The sequence below is a fragment of the Schistocerca americana genome, chromosome 8 (assembly GCF_021461395.2).
Source record: "Schistocerca americana isolate TAMUIC-IGC-003095 chromosome 8, iqSchAmer2.1, whole genome shotgun sequence".
NCBI lineage: Eukaryota > Metazoa > Arthropoda > Insecta > Orthoptera > Acrididae > Schistocerca > Schistocerca americana.
The window spans coordinates 26,785,620-26,804,074 of NC_060126.1; the positions used below are offsets into that span (position 1 = coordinate 26,785,620).

Below are 18,455 nucleotides of genomic sequence, written 5' to 3' on the forward strand. Positions count from 1 at the left end.
CAGTTTTGTTTCTCCGGATAGTATGATAAATTTGAATTACAGAAACAAGTTTTATATAAGCTCGACCGCATATTGAAGCGATCTTTGATATATTTTTGTTTTGCGTTTCTTTTTTAATTTAACTTTATATTGAGGAAACTGTGCTTCGTTTTGCTATTGTTTTTAAATTTTTACTACAACGTCCCTCTGTTTCACGCTACAAATCAACAATTTTCTAATAAAAACTGAATTAAACACTTACAGTTTCAATTTTGCTATAAATACTGTTTATTTTTAAATAACAGGCAGCAGGATGACTATGTAGATATACAGCCCTTTTTACTATCCTCACTCAGTTTCTAGATGGTTCATCACTTCCGGCTTCTAGGGGAATCTAATAGGTTACTGATAGAATGTACAAACAAAGCGATGGAAACGTAACGTTTGATAGGCACGCAACACACCTAACACGTAGGTGTTACAATCTTAACCGGAAGGCTGCTAGGAGAGCTGCTGTGGTCTACGCCTACGGCTCACAGCCGACCGTGGCCTATGGTAGTTTTACAACTCTAATTACAGTGGGAAACGTCGTCTTGGCGAAAATGATTAACTTCTGAATTAACTGCCCGTATACTCCCGCGCACCAACAGGCAGCTGCAGTGTCTGACTCAGAGTGAGCGACTGCAAACAGCGTCTGACCCAGGGTGGGCGGCTGGTATCGCATGTGGAAAACAACCGGAAGCTACCACATTATTATTCCCAAGGCACACTTGGCATGGCTCTCTATATTAAAATAATGATTCTGGAGGTAAAACATCCCCTCAATCAGATCTCCGGGAGGGGAGTACTTCGAGGCTAATGGAAAGTGTAAAGATAAAGAAAAGGAAAGAGGAAAAGCTAAGGATTGGTACATGGAGCGTTCGCACCCTCTTACAATCTGGCAAATTGGAAAATGCGAAAAAAGAGATGGAGCACAACAATACAGATATTCTCGGAATGTGCGAGGTGCAATGGGGAGGCAATGGTGTGTTACAGAGTGATGACCATAAACTATTTTATTCAGGCGAGGAAAAAAACGGATGGAATGGAGTAGCTATCATGGTAATGATGATGATGTCCCATACTCCTTGACAGAGCGTAGGGGAACGATGCGGGAGACCAGCACCGCCGTACTAGGCAAGGTCCTAGTGGAGGTGGTTTGCCATTGTCTTCCTCCCACCGTAATAGGAATGAATGATGAAGACGACACAACAACACCCAGTCACCTCGAGGCAGGTGAAAATCCGTGACCCCGCCGGGAATCGAACCCGGGACCTCGTGCTCGGGAAGCGAGTACGCTACCGCGAGACCACGAGCTGCGGACTTATCACGGTAAAGAATAAGGTAAAAACCATGATAATGAAGGTGGAATACATAAATAACAGATTGATAATGCTGAGGTTGAAAGGTCACAAGAAAGATGTAGTTCTGATACAGGTCTGCATACCAACGAGCCAACACAGCGACAATGGGATTGAAGAATGCTACAGCTGAGTTGAATCACTGGTGGAGAGAGAGAAGAAAAAGGCGTGCATCATAGTAATGGGAGATTGGAACGCGGTGGTTGGCGAAAGGAAAGACGGAGATGTGGTTGGAAAGTTTAGATTGTGTAACAGAAACGAAAGAGGTGCTAGAATGGTCAGATTTTGTAAAGAAAACTTATTGGTAGGTGGAAAAACGAATTTTGAACATCACACTTCTTCAGAATAAAAGTAACTACCGTTTGTCTATAGTGGACATCGTCAAGGTAAAACTACAAATCCATAAATTATCGCCAGACTGGTAAAAACTTATCTGGAACTGCCTCGGCCCCACTTCGCGACCGCGATGCGGCAGCCACCAGTGCTGTACTGGAACTGACCGTAGCGTCATGAGGCCCGCCTAGGCGGACGCAATACCTTGCCCCTGCGCATAAACTGTGTGATAGTTACTTGTTGGGACAAGACGCGAACGTAACTCCTAACCTTGAATTTACTAGTAAAGTGAAATGAAGGTACAGCCGAGGAAAAGGGCGTATATGTTAACCTGTGCAGAACGTACTTAGATCGACTGACTTAACATATATGAAGTATTCGTTGGTCATGATATGAGGAAGACATCACGTGCTTACAACGTATGTCCTGTCTAGGAAAATTTTGTGCTTAAGCACAAAGTTTAATCACCTAAAAAGAACTTAGGAGTGGGATGGATAATATAAAGCCAACATCGTCATTATTATGACTAGGTCTAAAAATTTTTGAGACGTAAATGTTAAGCACTTGCTTAGCTATGGTTACATTGCATTGACTTAGCACACAAATGATCATGATTGAACTTACGAACAAGTCTATATCTAATCTGTAGCATCTGGCAATACGGGCCATATAAAATACACTCCTGGAAATGGAAAACAGAACACATTGACACCGGTGTGTCAGACCCACCATACTTGCTCCGGACACTGCGAGAGGGCTGTACAAGCAATGATCACACGCACGGCACAGCGGACACACCAGGAACCGCGGTGTTGGCCGTCGAATGGCGCTAGCTGCGCAGCATTTGTGCACCGCCGCCGTCAGTGTCAGCCAGTTTGCCGTGGCATACGGAGCTACATCGCAGTCTTTAACACTGGTAGCATGCCGCGACAGCGTGGACGTGAACCGTATGTGCAGTTGACGGACTTTGAGCGAGGGCGTATAGTGGGCATGCGGGAGGCCGGGTGGACGTACCGCCGAATTGCTCAACACGTGGGGCGTGAGGTCTCCACAGTACATCGATGTTGTCGCCAGTGGTCGGCGGAAGGTGCACGTGCCCGTCGACCTGGGACCGGACCGCAGCGACGCACGGATGCACGCCAAGACCGTAGGATCCTACGCAGTGCCGTAGGGGACCGCACCGCCACTTCCCAGCAAATTAGGGACACTGTTGCTCCTGGGGTATCGGCGAGGACCATTCGCAACCGTCTCCATGAAGCTGGGCTACGGTCCCGCACACCGTCAGGCCGTCTTCCGCTCACGCCCCAACATCGTGCAGCCCGCCACCAGTGGTGTCGCGACAGGCGTGAATGGAGGGACGAATGGAGACGTGTCGTCTTCAGCGATGAGAGTCGCTTCTGCCTTGGTGCCAATGATGGTCGTATGCGTGTTTGGCGCCATGCAGGTGAGCGCCACAATCAGGACTGCATACGACCGAGGCACACAGGGCCAACACCCGGCATCATGGTGTGGGGAGCGATCTCCTACACTGGCCGTACACCACTGGTGATCGTCGAGGGGACACTGAATAGTGCACGGTACATCCAAACCGTCATCGAACCCATCGTTCTACCATTCCTAGACCGGCAAGGGAACTTGCTGTTCCAACAGGACAATGCACGTCCGCATGTATCCCGTGCCACCCAACGTGCTCTAGAAGGTGCAAGTCAACTACCCTGGCCAGCAAGATCTCCGGATCTGTCCCCCATTGAGCATGTTTGGGACTGGATGAAGCGTCGTCTCACGCGGTCTGCACGTCCAGCACGAACGCTGGTCCAACTGAGGCGCCAGGTGGAAATGGCATGGCAAGCCGTTCCACAGGACTACATCCAGCATCTCTACGATCGTCTCCATGGGAGAATAGCAGCCTGCATTGCTGCGAAAGGTGGATATACACTGTACTAGTGCCGACATTGTGCATGCTCTGTTGCCTGTGTCTATTTGCCTGTGGTTCTGTCAGTGTGATCATGTGATGTATCTGACCCCAGGAATGTGTCAATAAAGTTTCCCCTTCCTGGGACAATGAATTCACGGTGTTCTTATTTCAATTTCCAGGAGTGTAGATGGTCATTATTCAAGATTAGTATATTTGACCTGAAATGGTCTACAATCAAGTCAAAAACTAATGCACGTGCCTGATTGAGCTTCATGACGAAGTTATGGTTACGAGTTACAGAAAACATTAAAGTAGGGGATAATGTGGAGGTAATGGGGTACTCAGTTTGCCTTCATGGAGGTGATCCACACACATACTGTAAAAACTGTGTGTGGAACACTGCCATCATTATTTCACTTTACTAGTAAAAATTTACTCTCTTCCAAGAATAACGGACCGAGAATAAAAGTGAATCCACACCACACCACTGGATCCCATACGGCGAGTGCAATGGTTGTTCATACACAACACGCGGTTAAGCAGCACCCCAAATTTTTCAGTTCCATGTATAGACAGCACCATCCAGTGTAGAATGCGCCTCGTCATTCAACAGAACATTACCGAATTACACGTCGTCAACTTCGATCCTTGCCAGAAACCGAAGAGCAAATATAGAACTTTGCTGCGGATCATGAGGATTCAACTGATGCTGCATCGTCTATATCTTGTACGGGTACAGGAGTAAAATAGACCGCAACACTTCCCATACTGTTCACCACGGTGTGGACAATTCTCGCGACATTTCACGGGCGCTAGCTCTACCCGGGGCACGTGCTGTGTGGTCAGTTACAGCAACAGAAACCTCGTCCATAACTTCCACCGGGATACGACGCCTTCCTCTTCCAGGTGCCACAGAGCTCACCCGTATTTTTGAATTTCATTATCATCTTCTTTAAAAAATATAGTAACAACAGGCATCTCTTCAGACCTTTCAATCGGCTACGCTCTTACAATGCAGCTCTGTAATTGCTGCCATTCACGTACTCCTAAAAACAATTCCACTAACATAGCTTAGTCTTTCTTACTGATGGCCATACTGTCCACTCACGTTAATGGCTTGTCAAATGACAACGTCAATGTCGCACCGTCATACAAAAACAGCGCACAGCGCCAGATTTGCACCTGGTGTCCAAAATGAGAACTAATTTTTTCCAGTGTATATCGGTTCCGCATTAACGCATTAGCATACCTATCAATTTTCGCTGCCATACGATGACTACAGCCCACACTGGACCTCCACGAGTAGTTGCATTTCAATTTTAACCACCTGGTATTTAACATCTGATGGAACACAGTACAGATTTATCGCAAAAGTCCCATTTGCTCTGACGAGACGAACCGGAAGAGACTTTAAAAATATGCACAGATGTGAAAATGGGCGTTTCTGCTCATGTCTGTCACGAATGTAGTCGCGAAATATCGCACATAGTATACACGACAACTGATATTCACTGTGGTGTCGTCCCAAGAACGAGCCCCCATGTCAGAGAGTTGGTACCTCACGACGGAGCCACAGGTAAGGACAGTCGCTGCCTGACGTAGCAGCGAATGAGAGAGGCTCCATACGCCGCCGCTGCCGGAAGCCTACTTACGTCAGAGCGTGGCTCTGCTCTGCCCTCTCTACAGTCACAGCCTACGATGACAGCATCGTTTTCAGTCAAACCCCACTGCCACCTGACATCTATATACCAGAGTTTATAGTTAGGTGTCCATTGACATAGCAAGTGATAACGGCTCTGTAGTGTTCAGTGACAGCAATGAAAACATGATGACATTCCTGTTGACATGGACTGTTCCCAGGTTAACTATTCTTATATTGCTCAACCTGTGTTTAAGTGATATAATGTGTTTCGTGTACTAATAGTATCCGTTCGACCTCCTCCAGAAATAAATCTAGGATTGGTAGCACCCACTACAGTGCCGATACGAATGTCTCAAGTGTTTATCCGGCACTACATCCGCTGTTTCCTTTTGAGGATCTTACATTACGCATAACTAAATTGGGTCTTAAAATAGGCGGAAACGCTTCTTGTAGGTTTCTTTATTTGGCCGGCACATTTGTGAGAAAATCAAGTGCATTCGACATGAGATGCGTGCACATTTCTTTCACTCTCTTCACTTTCGTCTGTTTATACCGTGCACGGAACTGCATAGCGAGGTGCGCGCATGAGTGTGTGCAACAGCGAGGCTATTAGCGCTCCTGCGAAAATAGCTTGAGATGCGTACGGTTGAAACAATTAAAACTAAAGGGGCCCAAAATATATCACTTAACATTAGAACCACTCTCTGCCATTTTTATTAACATGGACCTTTCCAGCAGTACCCTAACAACGAGTATAGACTACGATAAAAGGCAAAAAGCGAAATACGAGTTGGCCCCGCCAATGGAGGAGACATTTTCAGGCCACCCGATTTTGGTTCCTGTAAACATACAGTGCCAGAAAAAAAACTGAAACGCCAAAAAATAATGTAGGGTAATGAAATTTCGGGAATACATTTGTCTACCTAACAGGTTAATAAAAAAAAGTGGTCCAACTAAAACATTCATATTCCTAAAACATTCCTATTTTTAAAAAAGCAGTTGATATCCGTTTGACCTATGGCAGCGCCATCAAGCGGGCCAACCATAGCGCCATCTGGTTTCCCCCTTCAAGCTAGCTAGACAAGTTTCGTTCTTTGTAGTTTTTTCGTTTGACGCTTATTTCGTGAGATATTTGGCCCGATCACGATCAATGGACCACCCTGTATATGCGTGAGATAAGTCATTGCAAATGTGAAGGTGGTACATTAATAACCGCTGTAACCGCCAGAATATTGAATGCAAGTGTGGAAAAGAGCATGTATTTGGTTGTACATGTTCCCGATGTCAGTTTCTGGGACGAAGTTCCATATTCGTTGCAATTGGTCGGTCAACACAGGGACGGTTAATGTCCTGTGGATGGCGCTGGAGTTTTCGTCCGATGATGGAGGCGGGTCTGGTGATCGAGCCGACCAAGGCAACATGTCAGCACTCTGTACAGCGTGTCGGGCTACAACATCGCTACGTGGGCGAGCGTTATCGTGTTGGAAACACTCCCTAAAATGTTTTTCATTAATGGCGGCACAACAGGTCGAATCACCACACTGACGTACAATTTTACAGTCAGAATGCGTGCGATAACCACGAGAGTGCCCCTGCTGACATACGAAATCGCACCACAGACCATAACTCTAGGTGTAGGTCCAGTGTGTCTAGCACGCAGGCAGGATGGTTGCAGGTCCTCCAGTGGCCTCCCCCTAGCCAACACGCGGCCATCACTGGCGCCGAGGCAGAACCAGCTTCCATCAGAAAACACATCATACTTCCACTCTGCCTCCAATGAGCCTCGCTTAACACCACTGAAGTCGCGTATGCCGGTGGCTTGGAGCCAGTAGAATGCACGCTACAGGGCGTCTGGCTCGGAGCTGTCCTCGAAGTAACCCATTTGTAACAGTTCGTTGTGTCAGTGTGGTGCCAACTGCCGCTCAGTTTGCTGCTGCAGATGCAATAGGACGCTGAACGCGATGGTCTTCCCCTCAGTGCCGCCATGTGACCTGGAGCCCGGTCTCCTTGCGACCGTACCTTCCTGTGACCACCGCTGCCAGCCATCTTGTACACTGACTATATTCCTGCCACAGCTTTCTGCAGTATCGCAGATGCAACAACCAGCTTTTGTAGCCTTATTACACGACCTCGTTTAAACTCAGTGAGGTGTTGGAAATGGCGCCTTTGTTGCCTTAAAGGCATTCTTGACTAACATCAACTGACCACGCCCAATCTCAAAGATAACTATCGTCCAGGACCATTACACCGTGTATTTAAAGCAAACGTGAATTGCACCCGCATATTGTTGGTACTATAACCACTCTTATGCAACTGGCGGAAAATTTGGATAGACATCATCTTTCAGATGTATAAACATGCCTAACAATTTTCTTTTATGTTGCACAACACTTTCTTGCTGTTGTGATTTTTTTTTAGTTAGTATGTACAGCTCAAAGCCGGGATGGTTCCATTGGGAAGGAGGCAGCCGATGTACTTCCGCCCCTTGTGTTCCGTCCCTGATGACGCCGTCGTCGGCAAGACCTTTATTTAATCCTTTTACGATTAATGGAATAAAGGAACTGTATGTGACGTCAAATTCGAATACTACATAACCCCGCTGAAGATGTACACTCGCCTCGTGAAAATACTTCGGGGACCGGAAAACTAAAATACGTGACTGGCAGATAGCGTGTTAATTCCCGCAGGGGAAGCATACATCCAACGGGTCACCGATAGTGCTCGATTTCTGCACGAATGTAGCGCATACTCACATACAAAGAATGCTGCTCTCGCGTTTCAGAAGCAAATCGACGTTCAAAGTTTGACCAGCCTGTTGTGTACCACAGGACGGCGTTAGGCGTCGGGCAGCGACGCTGGCGCAACCGACGACACACAGTTCACACAACTGGAAGCCGACCTCGCCGTCTAACGGCGCTGAATTCACACTCGACCGAACGACAACACATCGCTTAGCCCAATAGCAAACGCTGAAAGTGATAGTCACCTTGACGCTAAAGCTCACTTGTGTCAGTGTTTACTTCCAAATAAGTTTGTTTTTGGATACGTTCCGCCTTGAACAAACATTTTTTTCCCTTCTTTTACGCCAGACACGTTAAGCTGAAGTTACAGCATCCTCGGTGGTACATTTGCTTGTTTTCGTGTTAACACATGCTGTGCCACAAAAACCACAACACGTGTTAACAAACGTTTTTGAAAAATATCCATCAAATGCTGTCTGAAATGATTTGTTTAAAAGTAAGGAATAAAAAAGATTAGAGGAACTTTTGAGGCACCTAAGTTCCTGTATAAAATTTCGAGCATCACTCAAATGCACGTGAAATATTTCTCTATTCTACACAAAATATTTGACCCATGGTTTTCAACTTTTTTTTTAATTTTCAGGGTTTTTTCAGAAAGCCTGATCTTGATATTTCATTTCTTTCCCTATGGTCTTTTCTTTAAGAAATTTAGTACTTGATACCAACTACCCATTTTGACAGTTAAATGTAACTCTTATTTGGCTGTATGCAAAGTAGCTCTGCCTTGACTAGATAAACATTTCGACTCCTCATTCGTGTTCTTAGTGTCTCCTGCTCTCGAAACGTCCCAAATTTAGTATTTGAATCGAAGGAAGCCTTTATGTCACCAATATACACCAATGTAACTTTTACGTGCAAAATAGCTAGGCTTTTGAGAGCAGCAACTGATCGTTAAATATTTCAATTTTCTCTCAAATCACCAATTAATATTTTCGTAACTATCCTGATTAGTTTCAAGCAATTAAATATTATTTGCTAAAATTAGTCCTCACGCTGATCCATTTAATATCTCAGTCGTCCAATTTCCACTCTTCGTTTGGCTACCAAAACTTGTACAAAAACCATTCAGTAATAATGGAGTATTTATTTTCATTCCGCTTAAATATTTTTTTAAAAAAAGAAAAGCGCTGATGACGCTGTAACTGCCGTGCGACACATCTGGGTGTAAGTGAAGGAAAAACTGTGCTTACTCACGGCAGAACTAACTGAAAACAAATTTATGGTGTAAGTGATTGTTATGAGATATGATGTGTGCTGCAAAAAAGTCGAAATATACTATCAGCATTAAGCAACTTGCAACGATAAGGTTTATTGGTATCCATAGCAAACCTCAAAATGGTTAATCTTGACAGTGTTTCAATGGTAAGCTGCGGAGAAGTGAAGTAACTGGAAAAGTATCGTACAAAGATTTTAAAACATCAGCATTCATTACATAGAAGCTCATCCAACTATATTTAGAAAGGAATAAGAGAGCGTACTGAAAAGTCATGCCTGCAAATTTTTTATGTGAAAACACTTAAGGCTTTTTAAGTAAAACCAACATTATTAGCATTCTACATCTTTATTCTTCATATCTACATATTTGCAGTCATGTGCCGCTCGATGGCTCAGAATTGCAGCGTGCAACATGGCGGTGTGTAGCGTACAGCGAGCTGTAATCGAGTTTCGAATTCAAACAGTGGGTCCACACGTGGAGCACCATCTCCTTCAACTTGACAACGTCAGACCACACGCGAGTGCTGCGACGCTTGCAACAGTCCGACGTCTTGAGTCCATTGTCCCGAATCGGCCCCATCCGATATTCTTCTGTTTCCAAAACTTAAAGAACACATTCAAGGACTTCACTGCGATAGTGATGAAGCAGTGCAGGCAGAAATGAGATTGTAGCTCCGTTAACAAACACTCTATAATAACGCTATGATTGCTCTCTCGTTGGGTGAAATGAGTTCGTCGCCTTGGTGATTTGATTGAGAAATAAATATGTAGACATGAGTAATAAAGATATAGAATGTTAATAAAGTTTGTTTTATTTAAAAACTTTAATTTAATATTCGGAGGCACTACTTTTCAGCACTCCCTCGTCGGTGGAGCCTGTTTCCCTCATCTACTGTGTTTTTTTCTTCACAGGTACTAAATAAAATCACGACAACTTTCTTCATCAAGAAAGATTACTTTCTCACTGTTAAAGAAAAGGTTACTTAATAATAAATGTTTCATAAATTGATGTTATTATTTATGAACAGTGCAGTCTTTGTCTAGATTTTATAGAACCTAAGTCATTTTCGCTTTGAAATATCTGGCTTCTCTTGTGGAAGAACACCCTTGGAAGAAATATCGCAGTCGTCATGTAAAATGGAGCTAAATCTATGGAACTATGTATGTTGGAACTATGTATGTTTCACATCTACTCGTAAACCACTGGCTCGATTTCAACCAAATTTGGTAAACACGTCATTTACCGTCTGGAAAGATTTACTCTGGGAGTAAGAACCATCAACCTCTCAAACGGGTGCGAGTGGAAAGGGGGAGCAGCTCGCGAGGAGCGAATAGCCGCACTTTGTTTTTTATTCAATGTTTGAGAATGAGAGCGCTTACTGAATTGCAACAAGCTTTGCACGTAATTTCAAACCTTTACGAGGTTTTTTCTCTCTCTCACCACCCACAAAATGATGAAAGGAGAAAAGGTTATCGCTTACTACTTTTTCGCTGTTCGTGCAGTAAAACTGCCGCACCATACATGACCTTTTAATTTATTACTTACTTACTACTAACTCTATTTGCAACACATTTCGCAAACAGTGTCAGCGTATACCACTGGATATACTTGCGAAATTATATCATTGTATGACACTACGTCGGGCGGTATGACGTCATAAAGCGCGGAAACGAAACTGCATGGCCAAGTCCGTTAGAAATACAGATGAAATATGTGTAGCAATATGAGTGAAATAAGTTAAATGTATGCGTATGCGGGCAAAGCCGCGGGAAAAAAATCCCTCTAAACCAATGGATCGATTACAACCAAAAGTAGGAAGAAATACTGTTGGGGTAAGAGGCAGCAACTTTCTACTGAAGTAGGTGGGAGGGGAGATGAACATACAGAGAGGGAGAAGGAGGTGGACGCGCACATGAGGGAGGAGCAGATGGACAGAGAGAGTGGGAGGGGGAAATGTACAGAGAAAGGGAAGAAGAGAGAGGCAGAGAGAGGTGCAGGAGGAGATGGACAGAGAAAGGAAAGAGGAGGAGATTGAGAGAGAGAGTGGGGAATGGACAGGGAGAGACTGGAGGAGGTCAAAGAGTGGGGAAGGAGGAGATAGACTAAAAGAACTGGAATAAATATATATCCGAGAAACGTCGGGTCCTCAGCTAGTAATAAAATAAACGCGAAGAAAGTGCAAAAGCACGAGATCGATTGGTGTAATTTGAGTGAGCACTGCGGGAGCAGTTTAACTTTCCGGAAGAGATACCGTTCCTCTCCAATGCAATCGACAAAACTTTCTCGACGGCTGAAGTCGCGTACCGTTCCGTCGACAGGCTGTGTGGATGGCACCGCTATAGTGTATTGTGGAATGTTTTCAACTTCCCTTGTGTTCCATCGAATGTGACTCGATCTTAGTGCGGCAGACTACACGTCAGCCCATACTGGATTCGAGTCATGTTATTTTTATTTCCTAGTGTTACATAACGTATCAGGATTTCTCGTTCAGGAATGTAAGCAATAATAACGATAATCGTAAAAATGGGGAATGGCAACTGGATCATGTCTGTATGGATAAAAATTACCGTATGGAAATCTACAATGCGAAAGTTCTGAAAGGGACAGATACTGGATCAGATCATTACAAAAATAATAGCAGAGTTCACCCCATTGACAAAGAAAAACTCGCACCCTAAAAAGAAGAGAACCTACGACTCTCATAAATTCACAAGTAACAAGGAATACGAACAAGAAACAAGGAATATAAAAATGGCACATGGTCTAGAGGAAATAGTTCCCAGAAATAGCTGAAGAGATGGCCTCAACAAACCCAGGGAACAAACACCAATGGTGAAACGAAGAGCGTGCTAAAACAGTGGCACACCGACACCAAGCCTGGTTAAGGTATCAGAGTTATAAAACAGAAGAATCGCACTCGGAACTCACAGAGCAAAGAAACATAACACAAAAATAATAAGCAGGATTAAGCACCAACATCAAAAAGATAGTCTTCATTTGTGCGGCCATATTGTCCGTAGTTGCTTCACAATTCCTGACGGTGTTTTCGTTCTGTCAAAAAGATATACTTCTAATGATAGACAGAAATAGCGAGAAAACACACTTAGGGAATTACTACAAAATATTTAGTAGACAATTACAAAGATATGATCCTCCAACATTAATGTTAAAAGATAAAAAGAATAAGATGGCCCACAATAGTAGTAAAATACATGAATTTCAGCGGAAACATTTACCGTATTACTAAATTTCGAAGATCGCTCAGAATTATTTCAAATAAACTCAGATACCTCTATTAAAACACCAGCAGAAAGTATAAACCCACCGGCAATCCATGAAGTCTAAAAAGCTCTGAAAGAGCTCAAAAATTACAAAGCAAGTGGAGAAGATCAACGTTCGGAACACTGGAAATATGCAGCAGAAACAGTGAAGACATCATTACACCAATGGATAGTGAAAATATGGAACAAAGGTGTAGAACACTTAAAAGGCGACAAATCAAATTCAGTCAACTATAAGGAATTTACATTTTGGATATCACATATGAAGTCATGTCAAGAATTCTATACAATCGTCGTAAAGATCAGCTTGAAGTGCAACTACGAGAATACCAAGGAGGATTTAGACCCTGGACAAGCTGCCCAGAGCAGATAATCATCTTGAAATTGGTAATGGATTACTACAAAAAAAGACAAAAATAAGGAGTCATAACCTTCGTAGTCTTCAAAAAGACCTTATGATTGCATCCACGTATCTTCAGTGATGAAGAAGCTCCATCACAAAGTAATAAAAAATATAACCTTCAAAAACACTAACAAACATAAAATCTAAAGTAAAGTTTAGATCTGAAATGTCTGAGCCATTTACGATTAAAACAGAGCTAAGACAGGGAGATGGTTTATCGTCATTACTTTTCAACTTTGCTCTGGAGTACGAGATGAGGAAATGGTACAAGGAAAATTCTAAAAACCTAAGAATTGGAACCAAGAAGCCAAATAAACGTCAACTGCTTGGGACTCGTTGATGACTTAGCGTTACTAGCCAATAACATTCAAGAAGCCAGAAATCAAATAACTAGCCTACAAAATGTAGCATAAAAAATAGGATTCCAGATATTATTCGAAAAGACTGAGAGAATGGAAGCAGATGTATCAGTAATCAACCACATGACAGTAAATAACAGGAAAGTAAAAATAGTGAAGCAATTTTAAAACCTATGAGAAATTATAAAATGCAACTTGGAGTAGAAACCTGCATGGCAAGAAAGAACTAACAAAACAAAAAGCTCAAAAATTAACATGGTGTACACACAATAAAAAATGTCTGTCAATGAAAACTAAAGTACAACGTTACAAGATGGTGATTTAACCAGAGGTGACGTGTGGAAGTGAAACTTTTCAGTGTCACCCACAAAAACAGAACCGACAAAATCCTAAAAGTAGAGAGAAGACTAGCTAGAACATGCATAAATGTCAGAAAGATGGAGAAAGGGCGAAGGTGGATAGTTCGAAATGAAGTGGTGTAAGGTGAACCAGTGTCCATTACAGACACTATACAGAAAAATAAGATCTCTTTTTGTTCGCATTACGAAGACATCAGAAACTAGATTAACAAGAAAAATTATAGAGGAATGTTGGAACACGCTTTATCCATTCTTCTTGAATGGATAAATAAAACCAGCAAGTAGAGTGGATAAATAAAACCAGAGAGAATGTGAAGGAGCAAGAATTAACCGTGGAAGATTTGCAAAACAAACAGCAAGTTTAAGGAAATTGAAAAACATAAAAATAAGATTTGAACCAAAAATAGACAAACAATAAAAAGGGTATTTAGAGATGAGAAATGACAAAAAATATCAGAACGAATGAAAAGATACTCGGCAATTCGGAAAGAAAATCTATTGAAAAAGACGACCGGAAAATGGTTGAAGTGCTCCGACGAGGCAGTAAAAGCACAACAAGAAGAAGAAGAAGAAGAAGCAGAAGCAGAAGAAGAAGAGGAATAAGAAGCATAAAAATCATAGCAGTATGTCGGTGGTGTGGTGCACTGTCTGTATAATAAGAAATCATCGTGAAATTAACATTAAATTATCGATACACCATTGCGCATATTGAACTGTTATCACAGGAAGTCATTACATTTATAATTCTTCCTCCTCATTGGTACCCCGCCAGAATTTGAGGTAGTAGCTGTCATAAGAGCACAGACATTTTATGAATATCTCTTTCTAACACGCGCATATGATTTTTAATAAAGATAGCGGAAAATACAACATCTATAAAGAACAGTCATGTAATTTTTGGCGGAAATTATGCGTATTTCAGTATGAATACCGGAACTGTAAAGAGATGCAGAAGCAAGGAATTAAGAGTGATGTAATCTTCAGGAGATATCAACTCTGGCACTGCAACAACGTGAAAGCATTATGAAACCGAACCTCACCACGAATTTTCCACTAGGATTATTATTGCTCTTACTGTCTGTCATTCTGATGGAACAGGATTAGCTGTACCAATAAAAGTGTTTGCTGGAAGCTTAGATCGATAATGATGTGACTCAAACGCAGAGCTGGCAGAGTTCCAGATCGCCGCCTTCGACCGGTTTCACGAGAGCGACTTTCGTGTCAAAAAGGACGAAGAGTCGTGCGTCTGTGTCACGTGCTCGCGTGTAAACCAGCTGAGCGCCGAGTGTCGAGTTCCGAAGGTCGACACCGCCTGCAATCGGTCGCTCGCCTCGACCGTGCGACACACGATCGATTTACCCAGAAGTTTCTGCCAGTAATTTGTTTAGGGGCAGGTTACTTTACTGAATGCATTACATTTTTTAAAGACGCCAAATGGAATGTGTATATCTTTCCAATGTGCTAATACACTTTGTTTTTCATTTATTAGTCATCAATTTATCTTTCGTTCCTTGGTCTTCCAGTTTAAGTGCAAGTATTTATGTACTGGTTTTGCGTTCTCGGTGTGTCTACAGAAACGTTTTCAATAGCAGCACTGCCGATTAGTGTAACTCCTGCTATAAATTGTGTGAGGGAGAGTGAGATGACATGAAATGACAGTGAACTTGAGTGTAGCTGGAGGAATAGGCTTATCACTGACCAGGGGTTCGCAAACCTTTCCTCTGACGGAACACTTTGAGAATTCCGGTACTCTGATGAAGCACTTTGTTTATTTTGAGAGTTAAAAAATTAAAAAAAAAATGAGACAACTTGTTTTATTCAGTGATTACTTCAATTTTAATACTTAACTAACGACACAGAAATCATGATTTTTAAAATGATATCACGATTTGTGTGTCATTAGTGTCGTAAAAATGTCAGAGAAGAGACGCACGTTACTGATAATTTTTCTCGGAGACAGTGTTCTGCGGAACAGAGTTTGGGAGACCCTGCCCTGGACATTTACGCTGTCAACTTAATAAGTGTAAAATCATTCTACGTGAAACTCAACTGCTTTAATAAAGCGAGTAGTCGTTTCATAAATAAGACACTTAAGGACGAAAGAAACTCTCGCATAATTTGTTGCTTCCAAGTCACATAGCTAGACGAAACTCGGGTCATATGTAGAAAGAACTGCTACAGTGAAATATAAAAAGTAACTGAAAGAAATGTGCAGTGAGACCGAGAGAAATAACACTTTTATTCGAGACAATAATTACTCTGAAGGCACTGCAATTTATGACGGTCACTTGGGCATCACAAAAGGCGGTGAATGCTTCGTAACAGGGTCTGTGAGTGCCACGGGCGGCAGCGGACGATCTGCAAGGTGGTGTGGTCGCATGCGGGCCACAAGGTTCGTAACGAGTTCTAGCGGTGGGGCGTTCCGTTCTTCCACCGGCGCGGTTCAGAAGTGATCGACGGATTTCGACACACGTGAACGTGCCGCAATACTGCTGCCCAGTGCAGTCTACACTTGCTCGATGTGCTTTATGTCGTGGTAAAGCGCAGGCCAATTCACGAGCCGAATATCCCTCTGGTTCCAAGGGCTTCTACACCTGCGCCCTTCGATGCGATCGCGCTTTCTCATCCATAAAACCTGGAGATGTGCTTAAGACGACTTAATTGTGTACACAGGCGATAATAATTTCACGTGGCTCCACGAGCTTTTGCAGGTCTTTCTACTGGACACCACGCCGGCGATTTATGTGTCGCTAAATTGCCGCAGTTCTGCAGCCGCGGAAGAGGGACCTACAGTTCAACTGCGTGTTGTTTCAGGCGACACCTAACGTACTTGAGAGTTTAACGCTACTCAAAGGGAGGAATGAAAAATCCGTTGCCCGAGAGAGATTCAATGCCACGACTTGTCTGTTTTTAGGCGAGCGCTCAACCTCTAGACTTAGAGGCCCCCTGACTACATACATTTCGCTTATAGATTTTGCAGGTTGATTTTGCGAGTATCAGAACATGTGCCATCTACGGTTTTATCTTTCGATTGCGTTGACTTATGAGGTTAAATTTTTTACGCCGCCGAGGGACCTAGACCTTAGCATGTGACATAAATGTCAGCTTGATACCTAAAAAAAATGGTTCAAATGACTCTGAGCACTCTGGGACTTAACATGTGAGGTCATCAGTCCCCTAGAACTTAGAACTACTTAAACCTAACTAACCTAAGGACATCACACACATCTATGACCGAGGCAGGATTCGAACCTGAGACCGTAGCAGTGGCGCGGTTCCGGACTGAAGCGCCGAGAACAGCTCTGCTGCTTGATACCTCTACCCAATTCTGAGTAGAAAGGGTGTTACCAGAGTGGCGGACGGACTGAGGTGATCCGTTTCTACCGATTCAGGTGCGGAATCCTAAAAAGGAGTTCCGAATTCACCCCTCAAAAGACGCATAGGGGAAGGAACAGAGGGTAACAATGACGTTGGTCGGAGTGTGCCGTGTTCAGAGGTTTAGAGGTCAGTGCAACATCATGTTCCACACGGTTCCTGGGTGCATTGCGTCTTACAACTTCTCGCCATATGAGGATACGTGTAGCACTGTCGAACGTGTCGAACAAATCAAATGTGATCTGTCATAAGGTGTTCAAGAACTCAGTCGTAACACATGCTACCGTGGAAACCATTCGTTTCTGGACATACATTCACTAGGATTATTTGCTTGTTTCATTCTCTTCTACCCGCCCTTTTCGTCCGAGCTGCCGGAGATGGTGGTTGTGTGTGCGTGAGGTGTGCTTGCTTGTGTGAATGAGTGTGTGTATGTTTTCTTCTGTGAAGAAGGCTTTTGACGAAACCTAATGTGTAAGTGTCCTTTCGTTGTGCCCGTTTGCAAATCAGCGTGTCGTCCTTACGGTGTGTAGCAATCTATCTTTTCCTTGTATTGTTCACCTTGCGTCTTCCGACAGCCACTCGACGCGACACCATCCCATAAACCAAAGAAGATTCAGCAAACAGCCGCAGACTGTTGCCCATCCTGTCCGCAAGATCGTTTGCGTAAATAGAAAACAATGGCTGTCCTGCCACACTTGCCTGGGTCACTCCTATACCCTTGTCTCTGATGAACACTCCCCATCGAGGTCAACGCTCTGGGTTCTGTTATGTGACGGATTTTAACGCTGATCCTTGTTTGTGTGCGCCTCAAGCTTTTGAAAATGGAGAAACGGAAAAGTTGTGACTCACCTGCGGCAGTGGCTGGAAGGCGTCGCGTACCGTAGCGCGCTGTGTGGCACCGTGACGTGCTGCGGAATGCCGATGCGTGCTGCCAGCGCTCAGGGACTGCGTTAGCTGCCGGCGACGCGACGGCAGAGCACGTGCAGGGGGGGGGGGGGGGCTGCGGTAGGGGGAGGGAGGGCGGGGCGGGTGGCGGCCTGGCCTGCTGGTCTGGGTCGACCGCGAGCGTCCTTGTGCAAGCGACTCCTAGAAGCGTGCTCAAACCCACATCGCCTGCACACAGTGCAGCATGCCCGTAAAAGAATGTTTCATCTCGTCTTCTGTCACTGCGTGCGTGAAAAAACACTGTTCAGATACGGCTAAAGGAGCGTACATACCAGGCCAACGAACGACAGAGCCTCGACTCACGGAGCGAGGTGGCGCAGTGGGTAGCACTGGATTCGCACTCGGGAGGATGACAGCTCAAACACGCATCCGGCCATCCTGACTTAGGTTTACCGTGACGTCCTTAAAATGCGTCAGCCAAAGGTTCCTTTGAAAGGGTGCGGCCGA

At 44.0% G+C, this 18,455-nt stretch overlaps 1 protein-coding gene across 1 annotated transcript in view; it reads right to left on the reverse strand.

Moving 5' to 3' along the window:
• Positions 1-18,001, reverse strand: part of LOC124545255 (putative fatty acyl-CoA reductase CG8306) — a 168,714-nt gene extending 150,713 nt beyond the window's left edge. The window contains exon 1 of the mRNA XM_047124133.1: positions 17,913-18,001. The gene's annotated coding sequence lies outside the window, so the exon portion shown is untranslated. The remainder of the gene's footprint in view (positions 1-17,912) is intronic.
• Between the last annotated feature and the right edge of the window lie 454 nt (positions 18,002-18,455).